This window comes from Lipotes vexillifer, unplaced genomic scaffold (genome assembly GCF_000442215.2).
Source record: "Lipotes vexillifer unplaced genomic scaffold, Lipotes_vexillifer_v1.1 scaffold587, whole genome shotgun sequence".
Lineage (NCBI taxonomy): Eukaryota > Metazoa > Chordata > Mammalia > Artiodactyla > Lipotidae > Lipotes > Lipotes vexillifer.
The window spans coordinates 830,863-842,955 of NW_006790779.1; the positions used below are offsets into that span (position 1 = coordinate 830,863).

At 45.4% G+C, this 12,093-nt stretch overlaps 1 pseudogene; it reads right to left on the minus strand.

Moving 5' to 3' along the window:
• Window positions 1-2,097: 2,097 nt before the first annotated feature.
• LOC103074809 (ferritin light chain pseudogene) lies at window positions 2,098-11,443 on the minus strand (annotated as a pseudogene).
• Window positions 11,444-12,093: the final 650 nt, after the last annotated feature.

Genomic DNA, 12,093 nt, shown 5'->3' on the forward strand with positions numbered 1-12,093 from the left:
TTCTTCACAGGGTAGTCCCAATCTGGAACCACTTTAAATCAGGTACACAGCTCGAATTTCCCAGAACTACTCAGGCACTGTGAACCTAAGCTGTAAGTTCACGGTCACAACTTCGCAGGAAAGGAATTTTTTTCCTGCTCTAAATATCACCAAGCCAGTGGGGTCCCAGCTTAACATAGGAAAGGCCTCCTATTACTTTCTCTACCTTGGGCTGTTTTGCGTCCAAATTTCCCCATTAAGCTGCTAAAACTGAAGCACAAGTGTTCCTTATTAGCAAATCCCTTGGGGGTAAAAGCCATCCTGGGCTTTGAAACTCTGTGTCTTTCTATAGACTCCTGCTTTCTCTTGGTTTTTGGCCTGGTAGTTCCTTGCTTTTTCATTAGCTTTTAAATGCTCTTAAGGTTTAAAAAAAATCTATTCATGTGTTTAGTTGTTTGTTAGTTATCCATATTTTTTAAAAATCTATTCATGTGTTCAGTTGTTAGTTATTCATATTTTTAGTTGATTGGTACAAACAATACAGCCCATCTTTCCTAGAAATAACTTTTTCAACCTAGGCACTCTGTCTTTCTTCAGTTCTCTAAAATTCTCAGACATCATCTCCTTAAATATTGCCCCTTCCTGATTTTTTCTAGTTTTACTCTCTGGAACTTTCATTAAATAAGTCCTGGTGCCTCTCAACCTACTCTCTTAGCTCTTAATTACGTCCTCATATTTTAAATCCTTTTATCACTGTGCAGCCTCTGATGAGTGATTCCCTCAGCTGTCCTCTAAGTCACAAATTCACTTTTTCCACCCATTATTTTGTTTATCTCAGCATTTGGGCATTCGTCAGTTTGTTCTCAGATTCATTCCCCATCCTGTTCCCTGATGCTCTGTTCCCTCCGTATTGCAAGGACCTTCATATCCCATGATCCCTTCTATATGTAAGTTTGCGCATTTCTCTCCCTCTGTCTCGGCTTTGGGTAACGTCTCTGGAAGTGACTGTGTCTCCTCTTTGCCTCCATCTCCCGCCAGATAGCCTCACCTTTCAGGGCCACAGCATCTGCTGTGCTTCTAGTTCCCATCAGCAGGCTCTAAATGCTGGGTTCTGCCAACACAACCTCCTTCTGTTGTCCCTTCAATCATATGGGCGGTAGCAGCTTCCTGCTGTTTTTTTTGTTTGTTTGTTTGTCTTTTTGCGGTACTTGGGCCTCTCACTGTTGTGGCCTCTTCCGTTGCGGAGCACAGGCTCCGGACGCGCAGGCTCAGCGGCCATGGCTCACGGGCCCAGCTGCTCCGCGGCATGTGGGATTTTCCCAGACTGGGGGTACGAACCCGTGTCCCCTGCATCGGCAGGCGGACTCTCAACCACTGCGCCACCAGGGAAGCCCCTTCCTGCTGTTTTTAATCTCTGGGATGCCTCACCATCCCTCCTTGGCTTCTCCGTTCCACCATCACCTGTGTCATAAATTCCTTGTATAAAGTTCCCTCTGTTGAGGGATTTTTCTTTTCCTGATTGTACCTTGACTAATATGCCATCTAAAAACTGTGTGTTGTTTTTATTTTTTAATATGTATTTATTTTTGCTGCAAAAAGCTTTGTTGTTTCCATTTGGTCCAAGGCTTGGGAGAGGGCTCCAGGGTGGTTAAAAGCTGCCTAGTGGGGCTTCCCTGGTGGCGCAGTGGTTAAGAATCCGCCTGCCAATGCAGGGGACACGGGGTCGAGAAGAATCCGCCTGCCAATGCAGGGGACACGGGTTCGAGCCTTAGTCTGGAAAGATCCCACATGTGGCGAACCAACTAAGCCCGTGTGCCAGAACTACTGAGCCTGTGCTCTAGAGCCCGCAAGCCACAACTACTGAGCCCACATGCCACAACTACTGAAGCCTGCACGCCTAGAGCCCGTGCTCTGCAATGAGAAGCCACCGCAACGAAGAGTAGCCCCCCGCTCGCCGCAACTAGAGAAAGCCCGCGCGCAGCAACGAAGACCCAATGCAGCCAAAAATAAATATATTTATTATTTTAAAAAAACTGCCTAGCGGCTGCAGAGTAGAATTTCAGGCCAAAGCCCTGACGCCACAGGGGCTCCTCAAAGGCCGCTGGTCTCTGGACGCTCCTAGTCGTGCTGGAGGGCGAGCCTTTCAACGAGGGCCTCGCCCAGCCCCACCTGGGGACCAGCCGGCCTGCGGAGGTTGGTCGGATGGGCGCGCATCTTCTGGATGAGTTTCACCTGCTCATCTAGGAGGCGGCTCTCCGGGAAGTCACAGAGGCGGGGGTCTGCGCGGGCAGAGCCCAAGGCGTGCAGGTCCACAAGGGCCTGGTTCAGGTTCTCCGCGAGCACGACGGCTTCCACAGCGTCCTGGGTTTCACCCCACTCACCCTGAGACGCTTCTGCACGTCCCGGAAGAGGGCGCGGCTGCCGCGCTGCTTTTGCATTTTCAAGAGGCGCTGGGCGCCCTCACGCTTCCCCTCGGGCACTCCGCGGAAAAAGTGGCCCAGGCCCTCCAGAGCTGCGTCGTGGCGGTGGAAATAGGAGCCCAGAGAGAGGTAGGTGCGGGCGGCCCGCAGATGCACGTTGACCAGGCGGTTGACGGCGGCCTTACGGAGTTAAGCTCAGAGTATGGTGTTGGCGGTCCCGGTGGCCGAGGACAGCTGAGCGGCTGGTTCCGAAGGTTGCGAGTGGAACACAGGCTGGAGGTGGTCGGAGGCGGGAGCGAGGGGCGCCCCTGGGTCTGTTCTGTCCAAACACTGTTGTAGCAGGAGACTGGAGCCGCGGGAGTGCCCAGCGCACTGCCTGTGTGTTGTTTTTTATCAAGAATTCCATCTGTTCTTGATTCGTAGCACATGCTTTTGTTTGTTGATTTTAAATACACTTATTTTAAAATCCTTTCCAAATTGTTCTATTATTTCAACTTTCTTTTATATGACTCCTCTTAGATGTTGGCTTCCTTTTGCGGGTATTGGGTTTCATTGTGGCCTTTGTAGGTTTTTTTGGAACGCTCATCTTCATGGAGGCTTTTTTTCTCTCCCATTCACTGTCCCTGGAAAGTGGTTTTACGATGGGCTTCAGCCCAACGTCTTGAGGACCAAAGTCAGTGGCTCAGGGCTTTTGCTCTGTGGGCACATCACGCTTCCAAAGCTCACACAAAATGCATACCTGGTGGCTGACTGTGCAGTCTCTCTGCTTTCTTGCTCTATCAGGGGCAGTTTGTTTCCAGTGGATAGGTGGGCCTTGTTCACCTTCACATATAGCCGGGAGACCATGAGCAGTGTCCCCAGTGGGAATGGGGGTGTGTGGGTGTTCCTTACTCCTTGGTTGGATTTGAAATTCCAGACTTGTGGTCAAAAGGTACCAACTTACAGTTATAAGATAAATAAGTACCAGGGAGGTAATGTACACCATCATGACCGTAGTTAACACTGCTGTGTGGTATATTTGAATGTTGATAAGAGAGTAGGTCCTAAAAGTTCTCATGACGAGGAAAAACACATTTTTCTTCTCTTTTTGTATCTGTATGAGCTGATGGATGTTAACTTATTGTAATCATTTCACAATTATGTAGGTCAAGCCATTATGCTGTACACCTTAAACTTATACAGTGCTGTATGTTAATTATATCTCAATAAAACCGAAAAATGAAAATTAAAAAATAGAACAAAATAAAGCAAAAAAAGAAATTCCAGACTTTACTATCAGGGTCAGGTTCTTCCTGGACTCTATGGGCCCACATTGTTAAACTTGTCCTTACTGCTGTGGGTTTCCACTTCCCTTCCGGTCCACTATTTAAAAAATCATGGCCGTGAGTATTTTTTTAAACACTGTATCTATAATTTTTACATTTTTGAAACCGAGTGAGGGAAGTTTAGCATACGTTCACCCTGAGTCAACACAGTTTTCAACCACAATGTAGTTTAAAGCCTTGCTGCTCAAAGTGCCTTCTGTGGAGTGTGTTGTTTTAATTTAATTTATTTTCACTATTTTATTTATTTTATTTTTATAAAATTTTAAAGGTTACTTTCCATTTACAGTTATTCCAGAATATTGGCTATATTCCCCGTGTTGTACAATACATCCTTTAGCCTATTTTATACCCAATAGTTTGTACCTCTCACTCCCCCACCCCATATTGCCCCTCCCCCTGCCCCACTGGTAACCACTAGTTTGCTGTCTATATCTGTGAGTCTGCTTCTTTTATGTTATATTCACTAGTTTGTTGTATTTTTAGAGTCTGTGGAGTGTATTTTATTTTTCTGTTTTTTTAAAATTGAAGTGTAGTTCAATTACAATTTTGTGTTAATTACTGCTGTACAGCAAAGTGATTCAGTTATACATATATATATACATTATTTTTCCTATTCTTTTCCATTATAGTTTATCACAGGATATTGAATATAGTTCTCTGTGCTATACAGGAGGACCTTATTTTTTATCCATTCTATATATACCAGTTTGCGTCTTCTAATCCCAAATCCCCAATCCATCCCTCTCCCACCCACCTCCCCCTTGGCCACCATCAGTCTATTCTCTATGTCAGTGATTCTGTTTCATAGCTAGGTTCACTTATATCATATTTTAGATTCCACATATAAGTGATATCTTATGATATTTGTCTTTCTCTGTCTGACTTCACTTAGTATGATAATCTCTCGGTCCATGCTGCAAATGGCATTATTTCTTTCTTTTTTATGGCTGAGTATTAGTCCATTGTATATGTGTACCACATCTTCTTTATCCATTCATCTGTCAGTGGACATTCAGGTTGTTTCCATGTCTTGGCTGTTGCAAATAGTGATGCTGTGAACATAGGGGTGCATGTATCTTTCTGAATTATAGTTTTGTCTGGATATATATGCAGGAGTGGGATTGCTGGATGATATTGTAGTTCTATTTTTAGTTTTCTGAGGAAGCTCCACACTGTTTTCCACAGTGGCTGTACCATCTTACATTCCCACCAACAGTGTAGGGGCTTCTCTTTTCTGTGGAGTGTATTTTAAGTGCAGAATCTCAGGCCCACCTGCGACCTGCTGAATCAGAAATGGCTCTTTAACAAAATGCCCGGATGAGTCATATACACATTCAAGTTCGAGGAGCGCTCCTCTAAGGGTCAGTTAGTTTCTTTATAACCAAGCCGGACAAAATGAGACCCTTAGAAGCTTTTATTTCCCTAAATTTCACCTCTTTCTTCCTGTCCCGCCAGTTCCATGTTGATATATCTTGAATTTTCGTTACAGTTTGCTGTTAAGGGACATAATTTTTATAAGCAATAATAGCTTAAATTGAGCACATATTTTCCTGATTTCTTTGCTCTCCATTGCTTCTTGTATCCTATCACTTTTTTTTTTTTTTTTTTTTTTTTTTTGCGGCACCACGCAGCTTGCGGGATCTTAGTTCCCTGACCAGGGATTGAACCCGGGCCCTAGGCAGTGAAAGCACAGAGTCCTAACCATTGGACCACCAGGGAATTCCCCCATCACTTCTTTTAGTTTCATTTTTCTCGTTGGTGAAGTTCTCTTGGAGCTTCTGGTATGATAGCATTTTTGAGTCCTTGTAATCTGAAAATGGACTTTATTTTGCCTTCATTCTTTGACTAAATGAATAGATGTAGAATTCAAGGTTCAAAGATATTTTCCCTCGGCACTTTGCCGGTATTACTCTATTGTCTTCTTGCATCCATAAAGAAAAGAAAAACAGAGAAGAAACATTTTTATCATAAAAAATAATTTTACAGAAAAGTAGAGGGAATAATGTAGTGAACTCCCATGTATTTATCACTTGACTTCAGCGATTAACAATATTTTTGCATCTGTTTTGCTGACAGGAAATCTCACGTCAACCACATTCTCATTTTTTTCAGATCTTTTTGTCCTGGTAGCTTTTAGGGAACTCTTCATCCTTCGAGTTCTGAAATTTTGCTACAGTGTCTAGATGTGCTTCCCCCCACCCCCACCCCCGGTACGGGGGCCTCTCACCGCTGTAGCCTCTCGCGCTGCGGAGCACAGGCTCGGGACGCGCCAGCGGCCATGGCTCACGGGCCCAGCTGCTCTGCAGCATGTGGGATCCTCCCAGACGGGGGCACAAACCCGTGTCCCCTGCATCGGCAGGCGGACTCCCAACCACTGCACCACCAGGGAAGCCCTAGATGTGCTTTTTATCATTATTACTGATTGCACTCAGAGGTCTGTCTCAATCTGACTTGTGTTTGGGTTCAATCCTGGGAATTTCTTGACTCTTATCTTTTGGATGTTGCTTCGATTATCTCCTTTTGGAAATAACTTTTAGAGAGCTCTTGTTAACTACTGAATCTTTCTTCCATCTGTCTTTACAATCCTCTTCATTCTTTTCATCCCTTTATCTCTTTGTGCTGTGTTCTGGGAACATTTCTCAATGTAACCTTTCAGCTTCCTAATTTATCTTTCAGCTGTGTGCAAGCAGCTCTTCACTGGTATAATCAACAGCTACATTTTTTTGTGCGTCAGCTTTTAATATTTTAGGGTTACCATGCTTGGTTGTGGAATTCTGTCCTGTAGGAAAATTCTCCTGGGTGCATCCTGAGTGGAGATGGTTTTCCAGTGGGCCTAATTTGCAGAGGGGCTGGCCACACAGGAGCATGGTGGCTGTAGTGCGACCCTGGCCTTCCAGTGGTGAGGGCCACCGTCCTTCTTAGGTGAGGAGGGTCTTAGTTGTAGCTGACAGAATCCAATAGCTACTTTAAACAGAAAAGGGCTTTTATTTCTACTTTTTGTTGGGAACTGAAATAAATTATTAAAGGGCACTAATATACTCTATACCTTAATTTTTACATAGGTATACACTTGTGTAACCACCACCCAGATCAAAATATAGATTATCCCCAGCCTTCCAGAAGTTCCTTTTGTCTCTTCCCAGTGAGTATTCATACCATCCTCCCACCAGAGGTAGCCATTTCCTGTTTCCATTACCACTGATTAGTTTTTCCTGTTTTTGAATATTACAGAAATGGAATTACACCATGTGTACACGTCTGACCTCCTTTGCTGAGCATAATGCCTATGAAATTCATATTCATATGTTGTTGTATATAAAGTTGTTAGTCCTTTTACATCGCACTGTAACATTCTATTTTTTTTTTTTTTTTTTTTTTTTTTTTGCGATATGTGGGCCTCTCACTGTCGTGGCCTTTCCCGTTGCCGGATGCGCAAGCTCAGCGCCCATGGCTCACGGGCCCCGCCGCTCCGCGGCATGTGGGATCCTCCCGGACCGGGGCACGAACCTGTATCCCCTGCATCGGCAGGCGGACTCTCAACCACTGCGCCACCAGGGAGGCCCTGTAACATTCTATTGAATGAAAAGATCACAATTTATATATCCATCCTCCTATTGCTAGACATTTGGGTTTTTTTCCCGTTTCTAATTCTGCTGAATAAAGCTTCTGTGAACATTCTCCTTTGTGTCTTTGGTGAACATATGCATTTATTTCCTTTGGGTTACAAACCCAGGAAAGAGATTGTTGGGTCATAGACTGGGCATACGTTTAGCTTTAGTCAATGCAAGCAATTTTTTTCAGAGTTGGTTGTGCCAGTTTACCTGCCCATCGGCAACGTATGAGAGTTCCAGTTCCCCCACAACCTTCCCAGTACCTGGCATTGTGAGTCTTTTTCTTTTTAGCCATCCTGGTGGGTGTGCTGTGGTGTCTCATTGTGCGTCTAATTTGCATTTCTCTGGTGTGTAATGATGTTGAGCACTGTGACAGATAAGATTTTCCAAAGTTTCCGCAGCTCCCATCCCACGTGATCTTACGATGGCACCGTGACACTCTTCCCATCAGAGGCAGGGTCCGTGTACTCTCCTCTTTTTTTTTTTTGTTTATAAATAAATTTATTTACTTATCTTTGGCTGCGTTGGGTCCTTGTTGCTGTGCGCGGGCTTTCTCTAGTTGCGGCGAGCGGGGGCTACTCTTCGCTGCGGTGCGCGGGCTTCTCATTGCGGTGGCTTCTCTTGTTGCGGAGCATGGGCTCTAGGCACGTGGGCTTCAGTAGTTGTAGCACATGGGCTCAGTAGTTGTGGCTCACGGGCTCTAGAGCGCAGGCTCAGTAGTTGTAGTGCAACAGGCTTAGTTGCTCTGCGGCATGTGGGATCTTCCCGGACCAGGGCTCGAACCCGTGTCCCCTGCATTGGCAGGCGGATTCTTAACCACTGCGCCACCAGGGAAGTCCTGTGTACTCCCCTCTTGAATCCTGTGACTATGGCGGAAATGGTAACATGTAACTTCTGAGGGTAGTTCATAAAAGGCATTACAGGTGTACCTCTTTTTATTGCACTTTGTTTTATTGTGCTTTGGAAAATTTTTTTTTTTAACAAATTGAAGGTTTGTGGCAACTCCGCATGGTCAGATGATGGTTAGCATTTTTTACCAACAAAGTATTTTTTAAAATTAATTACTTAATTTATTGGCTGCGTTGGGTCTTTGTTGCTGCGCGCCGGCTTTCTCTAGTTGCGGTGAGCGGTGGCTACTCTTAGGTGCAGTGCGTGGGCTTCTCATTGTGGTGGCTTCTCGTTGTGGAGCACGGGCTCTAGGCGCACAGGGTTCAGTAGTTGTGGCACGTGGGCTCAGTAGTTGTGGCATGTGGGCTTAGTTGCTCTGCGGCATGTGGGATCTTCCTGGACCAGGGCTCAAACCAGTGTCTCCTGCATTGGCAGGTGGATTCTTAACCACTGCGCAGTCAGGGAAGCCTTAAAGTATTTGTGTGTGTGTGTGTGTGTGGTACGCGGGCCTCTCACTGTTGTGGCCTCTCGCGTTGCGGAGCACAGGCTCCAGATGCGCAGGCTCAGTGGCCATGGCCCACGGACCCAGCCTCTCCGCGGCATGTGGGATCTTCCCAGACCGGGGCACGAACCCGTGTCCCCTGCATCGGCAGGCGGACCCTCAACCACTGAGCCACCAGGGAAGCCCCCTAAAGTATTTTTAAGTTAAGGTATGCACATTTTGTTTTAGGCATAACGCTATTGCACACTTAATAGACTACACTATAGTGTAAACATAACTTTTATATGCCCTGGGAAATCAAAAAATTTGTGTGACTCGCTTTATTGTGATCTTTGCTTTATTGTGATCTTTGCTTTATTGTGATCTTTGCTTTATTGTGATCTTTGCTTTATTGTGGTGGTCTGGAACGGAACCCCAGTATCTCTAGGTGTGCCTGTGCCCGCTTCTTTTGGGACACCCTCTTGGAGCCCTGAGCTTCCACATAAGCAGTTCAACTAACCTTAGGTCACCATGTTGTGAAGAAGCCCAAACTAGTCGATACAAAGAGACCATGTGGAGAGGGCCTGAGACTACATGAGAAAGATCCCCAGCCAGCCCCCAGCTCTAACCGCCATTTGGCTGCAACCGCATGAGACACCCCGAGCCAGAACCTCCCAGTCAAGAAATTCTCCAATATTTGATTGTTGTTCTCAACTGGGGGAGGTTTTGCCCCCAAGGGACATTTGGCAATGTCTGGAGACATTATTTTTTGTTGTCACAACTAGGGGCGGGGGCTGTTCCTGGCATCTAGTGGGTAGAGACCAGATGCTGCTAAGCATCCTACAGGACACAGGACAGGCCCCCTGCCAAAGAATTATCTGGCCCAAATGTCAACTGTGCTGAGGTTGAGAAACCCTACTTTAAGCCATGGAATCCACTAAGCTTTAAGATGTTTTGTTCTACTGCAAAGGTACTGGAACAAGCACACAAGCAGAAAGGGAATTTATTAAAGAAACTTAGATAGTTCACAGATCTCTGAGAGGGCCAGAGAGATGGGCTTAAAGGTTATTCAGCCAGCAGTAATGGTCAAACCACACCACCAGGTGAAGACCCCTGGACATGGACCCAGAGTTTGCATCCATGATGCTGAGGACCGGATACCAGGACCTCTGAATGCTGGAAGCCAGTGCCACCCTCACCAGAAAGTGGATTCCATATGTCTCCTATTTCTTCACATTGCTCACTTTTGAATCAAAGTCTTACTTTGGTATGTCTGATGGAAGAACCCCAGGTCACGTGTAAATCTGTCTGCAAGAGAAGCTGACAAAGCAAGTTTTCTGGCTTCTACAATGGAGGCAGGACCAACACAGGAAAGGTGTTCCAAAGATGCTGGGAAGCCACAACCTTGACAAAATTCCCTGATAATTTGTTGTTTTAATAAGCTTGTTGTAAACATGATTGATGATGGCTGTAGAATAGCACAAGATGACTCTACCATAACTTACCGATTCTTTTAACACATTTGGACTATTTCTAGTTTTTTAGTTAACTTTAAATAATGCTGTGATATTATCAGACATTTGGGCTGGAAATTTTACTTTAGAGATTTCTTTTAATCCCAAAGAAATAACTTTAAAAACCCCAGTTTATTGTACAGAGGTACTTACGGCTTTATTATTTATAACTACTGAAAACTGGAAATGGCTCAAGCATCTAAAACCATGGAACAATGGACTAATTTGTGATATGATAACAAACTTCTATGATTTCCTGGGATGGTATTAATTCCAAATATTAGGCCACGTTGTCTCCATCTGTTTGTTTATACTCTGTCAGACCCTGTGTCCAGTTTACTTTGAAAAATGTAGTCACCGTGACTGTGTAATTTTGTTATAATGGAATTTTACAATAAAAATAATGACTTTATAAGTTCTATTGGACTAATACGTAGAAAATGGGTACAAAATGTCTTATGGAAAAACCAAAATATAAGCGTCTCGATATATTCATTACAGCCATGTAAAATTAGTGTTTGCATAATGTGAAGGGTCATAAGAAGGTTGCCTTTTGTTTTGGGTTTGTAAAGTTAAGCACAGAAAAATGAAAGGAAATTCCCCAGCGTTTGTATTAATCTCTCAGCATCTGAAGAGCTTGCCCAGTAGGTGGCGCTACTGGATAAGAGCAGATAGAAACTTTTCCGGGCTGCCTGTAAGCAGCGTTTCTCAAACTTCCGTTGGCCTGAGAATGACCTGGTTAAAACACAGCTTGCTGGCCCCTTCCCTCAGAGGCTCTGATGTAGAGGTCTCAGACATGGCCTAAGAATTTGATTTCTAACAATTTCCCAGGTGAAACTGATGCCGCTGGTCTGGGGACCGTGGTTGAGAAACGCTGCCTTCACGTGGAGCTCTTTGGAGCGTAGAACAGTTAGAACGGGCTTCTTCCCTCTTTCCTCATAGCAGTCCCCTGGCTCACCTCACTGCCACGGTCACCCCATGTCAACAGAGGAGTAGGGTGGCCACTCAGAGGTGTGGGGGGGCCCTGCTTGACCCTCTACATCCCATCTTCCGTTTGAAGGGAGCAAATGGGCAAGGTGGAGGGAGGGCTGTTCGTCTCTTGCTTTCCGGAGGCACCGACAGACCTCACACTGGGGTCCAACACCAGCCAACGCAGCAAATTACTAGTAGCCTCAGTTGCCACCCGGTGAACAGGATGGGGTACCTCCTGTCCTGCAGCAGGCATCTCGGGATCTTTTGCACCCTCCTCTTCCCCGACTTCTGTGAACACTAATCTTACCAAGAACCTAAGCTTTGGGTTAGCTCATTGCGGGCTTTGTGTGTCTTGTGCTCTAACTACCGAATAAAGAACTTGTCCCCCAACTCATAAGCAAAATTCAGCACTGCATTTTTGAAGAACTCCTCAAATTTTCAACCTCTCTTCCCCCTAGTTTCACTCTCTCAGCTGAGCTTGACCTTGCTTCCTACTTCGCTAAGAACATGGAAAGAATTAGAACTTCCAGGAGTTCCCAGCACCATAGCTACCCAGCCCCCTGCATCTGGCCCCATTTACTCTGCTTCCTCCTCGGTAAGATAGATGACTTGTTGATGCTCCGGGCCAACAGCAGTCCCTCCACCTGTGCACTAGATTCCATTCCCTCTCAAGGTCATGGCTGCTGCCGTCCTCCTCTCTCTACTGCATCACCCAATTTATCCCTATTTACTGGACCGTTCTCACCAGCATACACGTGTACTGTTATTTCTTCTGTATCAAATAATAGAGTTGCTTCTGTTCACTGTCTCCAATTTCTCTGCTACTTTTCTCCCATGAGCCCACCCAGTCAGGTTGTGTCCCCATCTCTCTACCAAGACTGCCCTAGTCACAAATGACCCCCA